The sequence below is a fragment of the Somniosus microcephalus genome, unplaced genomic scaffold, assembly GCF_052327205.1.
Source record: "Somniosus microcephalus isolate GS21.2 unplaced genomic scaffold, FLI_Smic_1.0 unresolved_chr1, whole genome shotgun sequence".
NCBI classification, from domain to species: Eukaryota; Metazoa; Chordata; class Chondrichthyes; order Squaliformes; family Somniosidae; genus Somniosus; species Somniosus microcephalus.
Window position 1 is genome coordinate 3,927,176 of NW_028225179.1, and position 12,319 is coordinate 3,939,494.

Sequence of the window (12,319 nt, forward strand, 5' to 3'; positions counted from 1 at the left end):
TCTGCACCGCATATGCTCCGACGATGCAACCTTCCACACCAGTAATTCCGACATGTCTTCCTTTTTCTGCAACCAAGGAACCCCCTCTACTGTGGTAGACATGGCCCTCGACCATGTCCGTTCTATCTCCCGCACTTCTGCCCTCACTACTGCCCCTCCCTCGCTGAACCATGATAGGGTTCCCCTTGTCCTCACCTTTCACCCCACCAGCCTCCACATTCAACGGATCATCCTCCACCACTTCCACCACCTCCAATGTGATCCCACCATCAAACCCATCTTCCCCTCACCTCCCTTTTCAGCATTCCCTAGGGACCGCTCCCTTCGTGATACCCTAGTCCACTCCTCTATCACCCCCAACACCCCTTCCCCTTCACCCGGCACCTTCCCGTGCAAGCGCAGGAGATGCAATACCTGCCCTTATACCTCCCTCCTTCCCACTGTCCAGGGCCCTAAACACCCCTTCCAGGTGAAACAGCGATTTACTTGCACTTCTTGCAATCTAGTATATTGTATTCGATGCTCACGACGTGGCCTCCTCTACACTGGGGAGACCAAACGCAGATTGAGTGACCGCTTTTCGGAACTCCTCTGTTCAGTCCATAAGGATGACCCCAACCTTCCGGTCGGCTGTCCTTGTAATTCACCGCCCCATTCCCACTCAGGACTCACCGTCCTTGGCCTCTTGCATTGTTCCACAGAAGCTCAGCGTAAGATCGAGGAACAGCACCTCATCTTCTGATTAGGCACTTTACAGACTTCCGGACTCAACATAGAGTTCAAAAATTTCAGGTCATAACCTCGGCCCCATTATATTTTAACTTATATTTTTTATCCACACCTTTATTTTTGCCCTCCCCCTTTTTTTCTCTTCCATATGCCAGCTGTCTCTCATTCTGCCAGCGCATTTCACACCTAATCTAGAGCCATCTTTTGTCTCCACTACTCCTATCACCATCTCGTCTGGTTTTGAATATCCCTTAATGTCTCTTCACTTCTCTTTTGTTCTCTCCCAGCCTGGCATTTTAATCTGTTTCATTTCCTGTGCTTTTTCAGTCTTGGCATAGTGTTTCGACCTGAAAAGTTGACTCTATTTCTCTCTCCACGGATGTTGCCTGGCCTGCTGAGTTTTTCCAGCATTTTCTGTTGTGATCTTCTGTGGTTGTCTTGCCTCCCTCTCCCCTTCCTCCCACACGCTGCTGGTTTTTAAACCTTGTTTTAAATCTACTGCTCTGCTGGGCCAGTGCATTCCACAGTCTCACAACCCTTTCTACAAATATACTTTCACTGCATGACTTCTCTGTTTCTTAGATATTAATCACCTTGAGGTGCAATGGTGGCATTTGTGATGTCAAATTAGAATGCGGCCAATTGCAAACACGTTGGGGGTCAAAGTTTCTTTTGCACAGAATTGAACCTGAATCTTTCAAGATGGAATATTGTATTTGCTGCATCACAAATAATAATATCTTGTTATAAATGTTGGCTCATTAGTTCCCCAGTGTCAGAGGAAGTATTGTCTGATCCCCTCATTTATTTCATAAAAGACACAAACATAGGGTAATCATTCAGAATCACCTCACAGATTGACACTGAGGCAAATTAAGTGGGAGATACAGACAGCATCGGGACACGTGGAGGAATAGACAAGAGAGCTGGAGAAATAAAAAACGGCCTGAGAGTCCAGAAGACAGTGACTGGTAGCTGATAGATATCAATGAGTGGAGGCGCGAAGTTGTTTTGGGATTCGGCCCCCTGGCTGAGCTGGTCACAAGCGTTTGTCTAGTAAACTAGGCGATCCTGGGTTCGACTCCCAGCCAGGCCATTTTTTTAATGAATCTCTAGGGGTGAGCTTCTTCTCGTGTGAAAAGGCTAAAATTCTTTTAAATGTAACTGCGGCTGCACTAGTTGCCATTCTGGATGAATGCTTCAGTCGCTGCGGGGCCTGGATCGAAAATCACCACTTCCTAATTTCTGGCGGTGCTGATTTTTAACTCTTCACCAATCTCCATCTTTTCTAAGCAGTGCCGTGTGTTACTTTGTGGTGGTCAGAGCAGAGCTCCAGTAGTTGATGTGTGGCGCCATGATCATATAGCGGTTAGTACTCTGCGCTGTGGCCACAGCAACCTCGGTCCGAATCCGAGTCACGGCACAGATTTCTCTTCCTTCCACAATCAATAGCCCTCCTTTACTTTCCTCCATCAATGTCATTGTAACTTTCCTGCGGTATTACCTTAATCTAACATTTACTTTCTCCAACTTAAACCGCTAAGTGTGCTCTGCTACCACCGCTGATCCTGGGGCACATGTCCCATTCGCCCCAATCTGAATTGATGCTTTGAAACCAGTCGATAGATTTAGACCTGCGGGAACTCTCGACAGACAAGCTCTGCGAAAGCAAGGCCGGCCTTTGCAACCAAAGCAGCCCGATTGTACAAGAACATTCCTTGGGAAATGAAGTGCACTGGGGAGGCTAACTGAAGAACTGGGATTGTTCACCTGTTAGTTGATGCTTTTCCCTAAACAGTTGCTGAGCGTGAGCAATGGGAAGTTCTACATAGCTGCGGATGAAGGGTGAAATATGCAATTTTGGCAAACTGGTTGTCAGAAAGGAAAATGGAGGCTCACGATTTATCACGGAGAGTAAGGGACGCTCCGGACGTAATAGACAGGGGAAGGGACGCTCCGGATATACCAAACTGTTTAAGGGACGCTCCGGATTTACCAGACAGTGTAAGGGACGCTTCTGTTGTACTAGACCGGGTAAGGGACACTCCGGATGTAACAGACAGTGTAAGGGACGCTCCGGATGTACCAGACAGTTTCAGGGACGCTCCGAATTTGCCATACATGGTAAGGGACGCTCCTGTTTTACCAGACAGGGTAAGGGACGCTCCGTATATACCAGACAAGTTAAGGCACAGTCTAGATGTACCAAAAAGGGTAAGGGACGCTCCAGATATATCTCACAGGGTACGGGATGCTCCGGATGTATCAGACAGGGTAAGGGACGTTCCGGCTATATCTCACAGGGTAAGGGACACTCCGGGTGTATCAGATAGGGTAAGAGACGCTCCGGATGTACCAGACTGGGTAATGTACGTTCCCGATGTACCAGACAGTGTAAGGGACCCTCCGGATGTACTAGACAGGGTAAGGGATGCTCAAGAGATTCTGGAGCGGGTAAGGGACGCTCCGGGCCTATCAGACAGAGTACGGGACGCTCAGGAGGTATCAGAGAGGATAATGGATGCAGAGTTATTACTTACTAAACATTATATTTTCTAAGTATCAATAAAAGCAAGAGTTGAATCCGAATGTATCAGATGGTCTGCCGTGTCCCATGTGGGTCAATGAGAAGGTAGAATGGGGCCGGACTGAACATTTGCAGCGCTCAAAAATATATTTATAACTGACACAGATTCCTCCACTCAATACAATAATAAATAATACAGGTACATCTAAATATATTTGTAACGAACAGAAGTGCAAATGCATTTACATCTAACACAACAGCAACTCACAAATAAGTTCGTATCTAATATGGACACACACAAATATACTTACAACCATCACCTGTGATTGCTTGATAAAAAAATACTTTAATTGTTTGTCTTTAAAGCCATGATATTTACATGACATTTGCACTGACCTTCCTCCTAAGCCGCTGGAGATTGATGGAGAATGATTTGGGTCCTGAACGATCATTTCTTAGGTGGATTAGAACAGGTTTTGAGCTCAAGTCCAATATTAGAAGTCGACATTAAAAAGAGGCTCACGTGGCACCTTTCGCAAATTTCAATCTGCAATCCCCAAAGCGAGATTCATAACCCTAGACTAAAGAGTCACTCTGTCCAGAATACAGGCCCAATCAACTGGTTATCAAACGTAAAATCAAATGGATTTGTCATGTATTGTCCATTGCATTTTGACTGAGAGGTGTGCCCGCAGTTCCATTCCCGTTCCAAACCCTCTTTTTACTGTCGATGGCTTGCCCGGAATGTGCTTGGAGAAGTGTTAGAATCGCAGTACAGCCCTTCCAACTGTCGCTTCCTCTAAGTCTCCGTCCAGGATTCTCACCAGTGCAAGGTTCATCAACCTGAGCTACTGTTTAATTTGTTCTCGGCATTAACTGTGCTGATCCTTTAACTTGTTCCAATACACGGCGTCTCCAAATTTGTCGATTGCACCTCGAGGGCACTTTTCATACGTAAAGTTGCAACATCTGCTGGACAGAGATTCAATTTCAGCGCTTCCAAAACAATGAGTCGATCGAAATCAAACATTACATCCTTAGAAACATAGAAACATAGAAGATAGGAGTAGGAGTAGTCCATTCGGCCCTTCGAGCCTGCTCCGCCATTCAATGAGATCATGGCTGATCATCCAAATTCTGTACCCGGTCCCTGCCTTCTCCCCATATCCCTTGATCCCTGTAGCCTTAGGAAATATATCCAACTCTTTCTTGAATATACTTAATGAACTGGCCTCCACCGCCCTCTGTGGCAGAGAATTCCACAGGTTCACCACTCTCTGGGTGAAGAAATTCCTCCTCATTTCAGTCCTAAATGGCTTACCCCTTATCCTTAGACTATGACCCCTGGTTCTGGACTCCCCGGCCATCAGAAACATCCTTCCTGCATCTAGTCTGTCCAGGCCTGACAGAATTTTATAGTTTTCGGTGAGATCCCCTCTCAATCTTCTAAACTCCAGTGAGTATAAGCCCAATCGACACAATCTCTCCTCATACGTCACTCCTGCCATCCCAGGTATCAGCCTGGTGAATCTTCGCTGCACTCCTTCCATGGCAAGCACGTCCTTCCTCAGGTAAGGCGACCAAAACTGCACACAACACTCAAGGTGTGGCCTCACCAAGGCCCTGTACAACTGCAGCAAGACATCCTTGTTCTTGTACTCGAACCCTCTTGCTACGAAGGCCAACATACCATTTGCCTTCTTAACCGCCTGCTGCACCTGCATGCTTACCTTCAGCGACTGGTGTACAAGAACACCCAGGTCTCTTTGCACTTCCCCTTCTCCCAATCTATTACCATTCAAATAATAATCTGCCTTCCTGTTTTTGCCACCAAAGTGGATAACCTCACATTTATCCACATTAAAGTGCATTTGCCATGATTCTGCCCAATCACCCAACCTGTCCAAATCGTGCTGGAGTTTCACGACATCCTCCTCACAGCTTACCCTCCCACCCAGCTTTGTGTCGTCTGCAAATTTGGAGATATTACATCCAATTCCATCGTCCAGATCATTATTATATATTGTGAACAGCTGGGGTCCTTGGACCGATCCTTACAGTACCCCACTAGTCACTGCCTGCCACTCGGAAAATGACCCGTTTATTCCAACTTTTTGCTATCTGTCCGCCAACCAGTTCTCTATCCATGTCAATACCTTGCCCCCAATCCCATGTGCCTTAATTTTGCACGCTAATCTCTTATGCGGGACCTTATCGAAAGCCTTCTGAAAGTCCAAATACAGCACATCCACTGGTTCTCCCTTATCTATTTTACCAGTTACACCCTCAAAAAATTCCAGTAGATTAGTCAAGCATGATTTACCTTTTGTAAATCCATGTTGACTTTGTCCAATCCAGTCACTGCTTTCCACGTGCTCTGCTATTACATCTTTCATAATGGACTCTAGCATTTTTCCCACTACCGATGTCAAGCTTACCGGTCCATAATTCCCCACCTTTTCTCTACCACCTTTTTTGAATAGTGGGGTAACATTAACTACCCACCAATCCATGCATACCGTTCCAGAGTCTATCGAGTTCTGGAAGATGATCAGCAATGCATCTACTATTTCTAGGGCCACTTCCTTACGTACCCTGGGATGTAGATTATCAGGCCCTGGGGATTTATCGGCCTTCAGTCCCATCAATTTTCCTAACACCATTTCCCTACAAATACTGATTTCTTTCAGTTCCACGCTTTCATCAGACCCTATGTTCCCCGGCATCTCTGGGAGGTTATTTGTGTCCTCCATTGTGAAGACAGAATCAAAATATGTATTTAGTTGGTATGCCATTTCTTTGTTCCCCTTTATAAATTCCCCCGATTCTGACTGCAAGGGACCTACGCTTGACTTCACCAATCTTTTTGTCTTCACATATCTATAAATGCTTTTACAGTCAGTTTTTATGTTCTCTGCAAGCTTACTCTCATATTCTATTTTCCCTTTCTTAATTAATCCCTTTGTCCTCCTTTGTTGAATCCTAAACTGCTCCCAATCCTCAGGATTATTGCTTTTTCTGGCCAAATTATATACCCTCTCCTTGGACCTTATGCTGTCCCTAATTTCCCTTGTTAGCCACGGTTGGGTCACGTTTTTTGTTTTATTTTTATGCCAAACTGGGATGAACAAATTCTGTAGTTCATCCTGTCGGCCTTTGAATGTTTGCCATTGCCTATCCACCGTCAACTCTTTGAGTGCCATTCCCCAATCTATCCTACCCAATTCGCTCCTCAGACCATCATAGTTTCCTTTATTTAAATTGAGGACCCTCGTCTCCGAGTCAACTACTTCATTCTCCATCTTAATGAAGAATTCGATCGTATTATGATCGCTCCGACCCAAAGGGCATCTTACAACAAGATTGCTAATTAATCCTTTCTCGTTACATAATACCCAGTCTAAGATGGCCTGATCTCTGGTTGTTTCCTCGACATATTGGTCCAGGAAACCATCCCGTAAACACTCCAGGAATTCCTCCTCCACAGTATTGTTACTCATTTGGTTGGCCCAACCTATAAGTAGATTAAAGTCACCCATAATGACTGCTGTGCCCTTATTGCACGCTTCTTTGATTTCTCTTTTAATGTCATCCCCAACCTCCGCCTTACTGTTTGGAGGTCTATAAACCACTCCCACTAACGTTTTTTCCCCCTTAGTATTTCTCAATTCTGCCCATACAGATTCCACCTCATCAGAGCTAATATCCTTCATTACAATTGTGTTAATCCCTTCTTTAACCAGTAATGCTACCCCACCTCCCTTTCCTTTATGCCTATCTTTCCTGAATATCGAATACCCCTGGATGTTGAGATCCCAGTCCTGGCCTTCCTTGAGCCACGTTTCCGTAATCCCAACCAAATCGTATTTGTTTACTTCTATTTGCGCAGCCAATTCATCCACCTTATTACAAATGCTCCTCGCATTAAGACACAAAGCCTTCAGGCTTGTTTTTTTAACGCTCTTAGACCTATTAGAATTATTATTTACTGTGGCCATGTTTGATTTAAACCGTTGCTTTCTCTGACTGCCACTTTTGTTTTTCTACTTCCTATCTTTTGCTTTTATCCTTGTTTCACCTACACGCTGCAGATGCAAATCTCTGCGCTCCTCTGCTTCAGTGACATCTTGTTTCACAGCGATGGGCAGTTTTTCCTCTCTGAGGCTGCAATCGCTGCTTTCTGCCGGCAGTGGGTGCTTGGTGAGAGCGGGACCGGACAGACGGCCTGAACTTCGCTGCTGTCGTGGCCTTACTCACTCCGGGACCTGGGGAACAGCAAACCAACTCATGGGTTTGTTGCCGCATCTGAAATGCGGCTCCGAACTGTTGCTATTAACAGAGGCAGCGCTGCAGGATCCTGTAATGATCTCTCACACTGTCGGTATCTCTGTAGATTTTGCGTGTTTACAGAAGTGTATAGAGAAAAGGAGAATACCGTGTGGTTTTAATGTATTTTATTAATCTCTACCGGCAAAACATGAATGAATCAAGACCTGTTGTACTTTAGACGGAAGTGATAACCGCTACACTTTGGAAACTGCTGGTCATTAAATAATTAGAGAAACAGCTCAGAACAGCAATTGAAATCTACAAATACTCTTACCCTGCGATACGGATTACATTCCACATCGAGGAGTTAACTTTAAGAAAACTGTTTATTCTATTACATACATCTCAGTAGACTGTGTGAGAAGTTTGTTGTTATCGTCATTAATCAACCGGTAACTCACATGGTTAACGAATCATTGGCAAAACTTTAAAACGTTTTTTGTTTTGCATGTGATGAATTTTCATCGGTTCTCATTTTGCAGACTGTAACTCAGGAGTCAGGTAAAAATATTCAGTGTTTATGACACCAGGATCTGGTGCAGCCTTTGGAAAATTCACCAGCCCGCTAACATATGAGAGTAACTCCTGCTTCACTCTTTCATATAAGTCCACCCAATGCGCCTCAATTAAACAACATTGCGCCCCCGCACGATTGGACAACCTGAAATGTGCAAGTAAATGAGCACGGATAACAAACATTTATCCAGCGCAGCTTTAGTGGCGCAATCGGTTAGCGCGCGGTACTTATATAAGTGTACAGGCTCGGAGAAATGCCGAGGTTGTGCGTTCGAGCCTCATCTAAAGCAGTCACTAGTTGTGCGGTGTGATACTTCGACCGGAGCAGAAAGTACAACTGGTGTTTCCGCAAACCATCCATTTATTAGCTGATCCACGTGGGCACTTAGGTTCCTCAGGCCCACCGTGTTCCAATAAAGAATGGGAGTATTAAAGGAGCCCTTCAGTGTTACTTATGGACAGGAGGGAAGTAGGACCAGTTTTAACTGTTAAACCAGGAACTTTCAGGCAAAGAATAATGTGCAGGAAATAGATTCCATTTGAATGCAGTGACTAGGTCTTTGGCACAAGCGAGAAGATGTGTAAACTCACGAGTTATCTGTACATTTTTCCAACATCATGTTGAACACAAACAACGATTCACCTGAACATGATGTTGAGAATTACTAGGACAGAAGTTACGTACAGACAATCGCCCAAACACCATATCCACAATTAGGTTGTCACCGACCTTCTTGTTATGGGGAGCAGATTGAGGAAAACTGCTCATAAAAATAAGTCGATTTAGGAAAAGATAAACATATTTCAAATTAATGAACACGGCCTCTGCGAACTGGGTTCGCACTAGAGCAGAGAAACCTAATGCAACTTCAGGCATAAATCGGCGGGTCCTTGGTCTTGGGGCATGATTTTCGCTTAGGGATATTTCGCAAATTAAAATGCGAGAGCTTTTGGGTTCACATCCAAGATGAGCCCGCCGCATTTAGATAAAACTCCCCAACTCGGTCATCACAACTGGAATCGCTTTTCTTTAAAATAGACTAACGCACTAAATGATCCGGGATTGTGAGCGCACCCGGTTTAAACAGACACAGTATGATCTTTGACTGACCACGACCCCGCCCATTATAGACAGGCCTGATTATCATTGCTTATGAAATCGATGGAAACATACATTGGGCGTTTTTTATAAAGGGCGGCCGATTACGATGCGCAATTTTTCTAGGGCGCCAAGTTGATGTTTGACTCCATTATCATTGTTCCCTTTATCTCCGTCATTTCACTCCAGCCGAATGCACTGAGTGTAGGTGTCAGCCGTGGCTCAGCGGTAACAAACTCAAATCCCACTCCAGCGACTTGAGCACATAATCCAGGCTGACACTCCAGTTCAGTACTGAGGTAGTGCTGCGCTGTCAGTGGTGCCGTCTTTCCTGGAAGACGTTCAACCGAGGCCTCAGATCCCATGAGAGTATGCCGAAAAGAATGCGGATTTCTCCCCATTGTCCTGACCATTATTTATCTCTCAACTACAGACACTAAAACAGAAAATCTCCTCATTAAGTTTGATAAATATTTTTGAAATTACATTTCCTCCTAAATGATAAAGTTATGTTTATGCTCCCTAACCATTCGGCTTTGTTCCCACTAGTTTTTCATTTGGTGCCAATCGCAGAGGAAGGAAGAGAGGTAGAGATGGTTCTCAATCTCCGATTTCCGCTCTACCTTCATTCAATAACTCCAGTGGTCTGTTTTAATTTTAACAAGATATGAAGAGTGCAGGGGCACAGACCAGAATCACCAGTGTGATTTTGACGAGATTGCGATTACAAAGCCTATTTTATGCAAAATTCAGTAAAATGCTCGGGACATTTATCAGCAGCAAACGTGTAATGGAATAACGACGAGGACGGGATTCGAACCTCACGTGTGCAGATCACAATGGATTTCACTGTGCTCAACCATTCCAAGGGGTATGGGGAGAAAGCAGGGACATGGTACTGAAATCGGATGATCGGCCATGATCTCATTAAATGGCAGAACAGGCTCGAGAGGCCGAATGGCCTACTCCTGCTGCTATCTATTATGTTTCTATTTCCTGCTACTTGCTTCGAAGCAGAAATACTCTGAAAGAAAGTCCCCTTCACCGCTTGTCCTGCCCGTGCACACAGACCTACAATGTTGAACATGTACAAGCAGCTCATATAAGCAAATGGCTTTCCATTATCTTTAGGTGAGGGGCTGTCATAAATGGCCGGTTTGAAGGCAGATTCAGAACAGGGAAGAAAAGGTTTCGCCCAGTTATTTAAACGACCGCGGCAGGACTCGAATCTGCAATCATCTGCTAACTGAACGATTACGCACCAAAGTCAAACCCCTTATCCATTTGGCCACGTGATCACTGCTGCCCAGATCTTCTTGTGATGGGGAGAATTGTGAGCAGATTCAGGGAAACGGCTCATATAAAGCAGTGGATTTAGGATAATATAAACATATTTCATATTAATGAACAGGTCCTCTGCGAACTGGGCTCACAACAGCGCAGGGAAACGTAATGCAACTTGGAGCCCAAAATCGGCGGTTGGTTGGTCCAGAGACCTGATTCTCTCTCAGAGAATTTCGCTGCTTAAATAAATGCGAGAGATCCCGGGTTCAAATCCCGGGTTCAAGTCCCGGCCTGAACCCCGCCAACCTTAACAACGGGGTCATCACAGCTAAATTCGCACTCCTGTTAAAAAGACTTATACAATTGATGATCCGTGACTGTGCACTCATCTGATTTAATCATCGGGTCATAATCGCACAGACGGAGGCATTTCGGCCCATCAAGACAGTGCCGGTTCTATGTAGTGCAATCAAGTCAGTACCATTCCCTCACACTATCGCCGTATTTCTGCAAGTTTGTTTCCCTCAAATGCCTATCCAGTCTCCCCTTGAAAACATTCAGTGTCTCTGATTCCACCACTTCCCACGGCAGGGAAGTGCAGGTCATCACCAGTGCGTAATCTTGTTTCTTCACATCCCCTTGTATCTCTTGCCCATAATCTTAAATTCCCTAGTCCTTGTACCGACAAATAGTGGGAAAAGCCATTCCCTGTCTCACCTATCGAAACCCGTCATAATCTTGTACACTTCTATCAAATCACTCCTCAACCTCCTTTAATCTAATGAAAACAAATCCAGCTTCTCCAACCTCTCCTTGTAACTACGATCCCCCATCCCCGGAACCATTCTGGTAAATCTCCTCTGCACCCTCTCAACGGCTTTCACATCCTTTCTAAAGTGTGGTGACCAGGTGAGACGCAATACTCCAGTTGTGGCCGAGCCAGCACTTTATAAAGTCTCAGCATAACTTCTCTACTTTTGTACTCAATACCTCTATTTATGAAGCCCAAGATCACAAATGCTTTGATAACCACTCTCTCAATATGTCCTGCCACCTCCAGGGACCTATGCACATTAACTGCCAGGTCCCTCTGTCCCTGCACACTATTTAAAACTGTGCCTTTAAGTGTATATTCCCTCTCCCTGTTCGGTCTGCCAAAATGCATCAGCTCACAATTATCTGTATTAAATCCCAACTGCAACTTGTCTGCCCGTTCTGCTCGCCTTTTTATGTCCAGTTGTAGTCGATTGGCATCATCATCACTGTTTGCCACACCCCCAGGTTTGGTGTCCTCGGCGAATTTAGAAACTCTACTCTGTATTCCAATATACAGGTCATTTATATGTGTCAAAAAAGGCAGTGGCCCCAGCACTGACCCTTGGGGAAAACCACTGTCTACCATCCTCCAATTTGAAGTATAGCCATTTGCCACAACTCGCTGTTTCTATCCTTAAGCCAATTCATGATACAAGCTGCCAATGACCCACCTATTCCATGAGCATCAATTTTGTTAACCAGCCTTTTATGTGGTACTTTGTCAAACGCCTTCTGAAAATCCATGTAGCCAAAATCCATTGCATTCACTTCATCAATCCTCTCTGTTACTTCATCAAAACATTCAATTAGATTACCAAGCACGTTCTGCATTTTACACATCCGTGTTGGCGCTACTTCATTAGCTTAAACTTCTCCAAGTGCCTGTTAATTTTTTCCTTGAGTATTGTTTCTAAAACTTTACCCACCACTGATGTTAAACTGACTGGCCTGTAGTTATTGGATCATCCTTACATCCTTTCTTGAAAAATGGTGTCACATTTGCCACTTTCAAGTCCTCA

General features: G+C 44.8%; 1 long non-coding RNA gene and 1 other non-coding gene across 2 annotated transcripts in view; both read left to right on the forward strand.

Annotated features, from left to right (window-relative positions):
• LOC147093198 (uncharacterized) overlaps positions 1–12,319 on the forward strand; it is a 369,734-nt gene that overhangs the window by 326,277 nt on the left and 31,138 nt on the right. The window lies entirely within an intron of this gene.
• On the forward strand, positions 8,297–8,391 carry trnai-uau (transfer RNA isoleucine (anticodon UAU)). Its single transcript has 2 exons — positions 8,297–8,334; positions 8,356–8,391. It is a non-coding gene; the product is annotated as a tRNA-Ile (tRNA).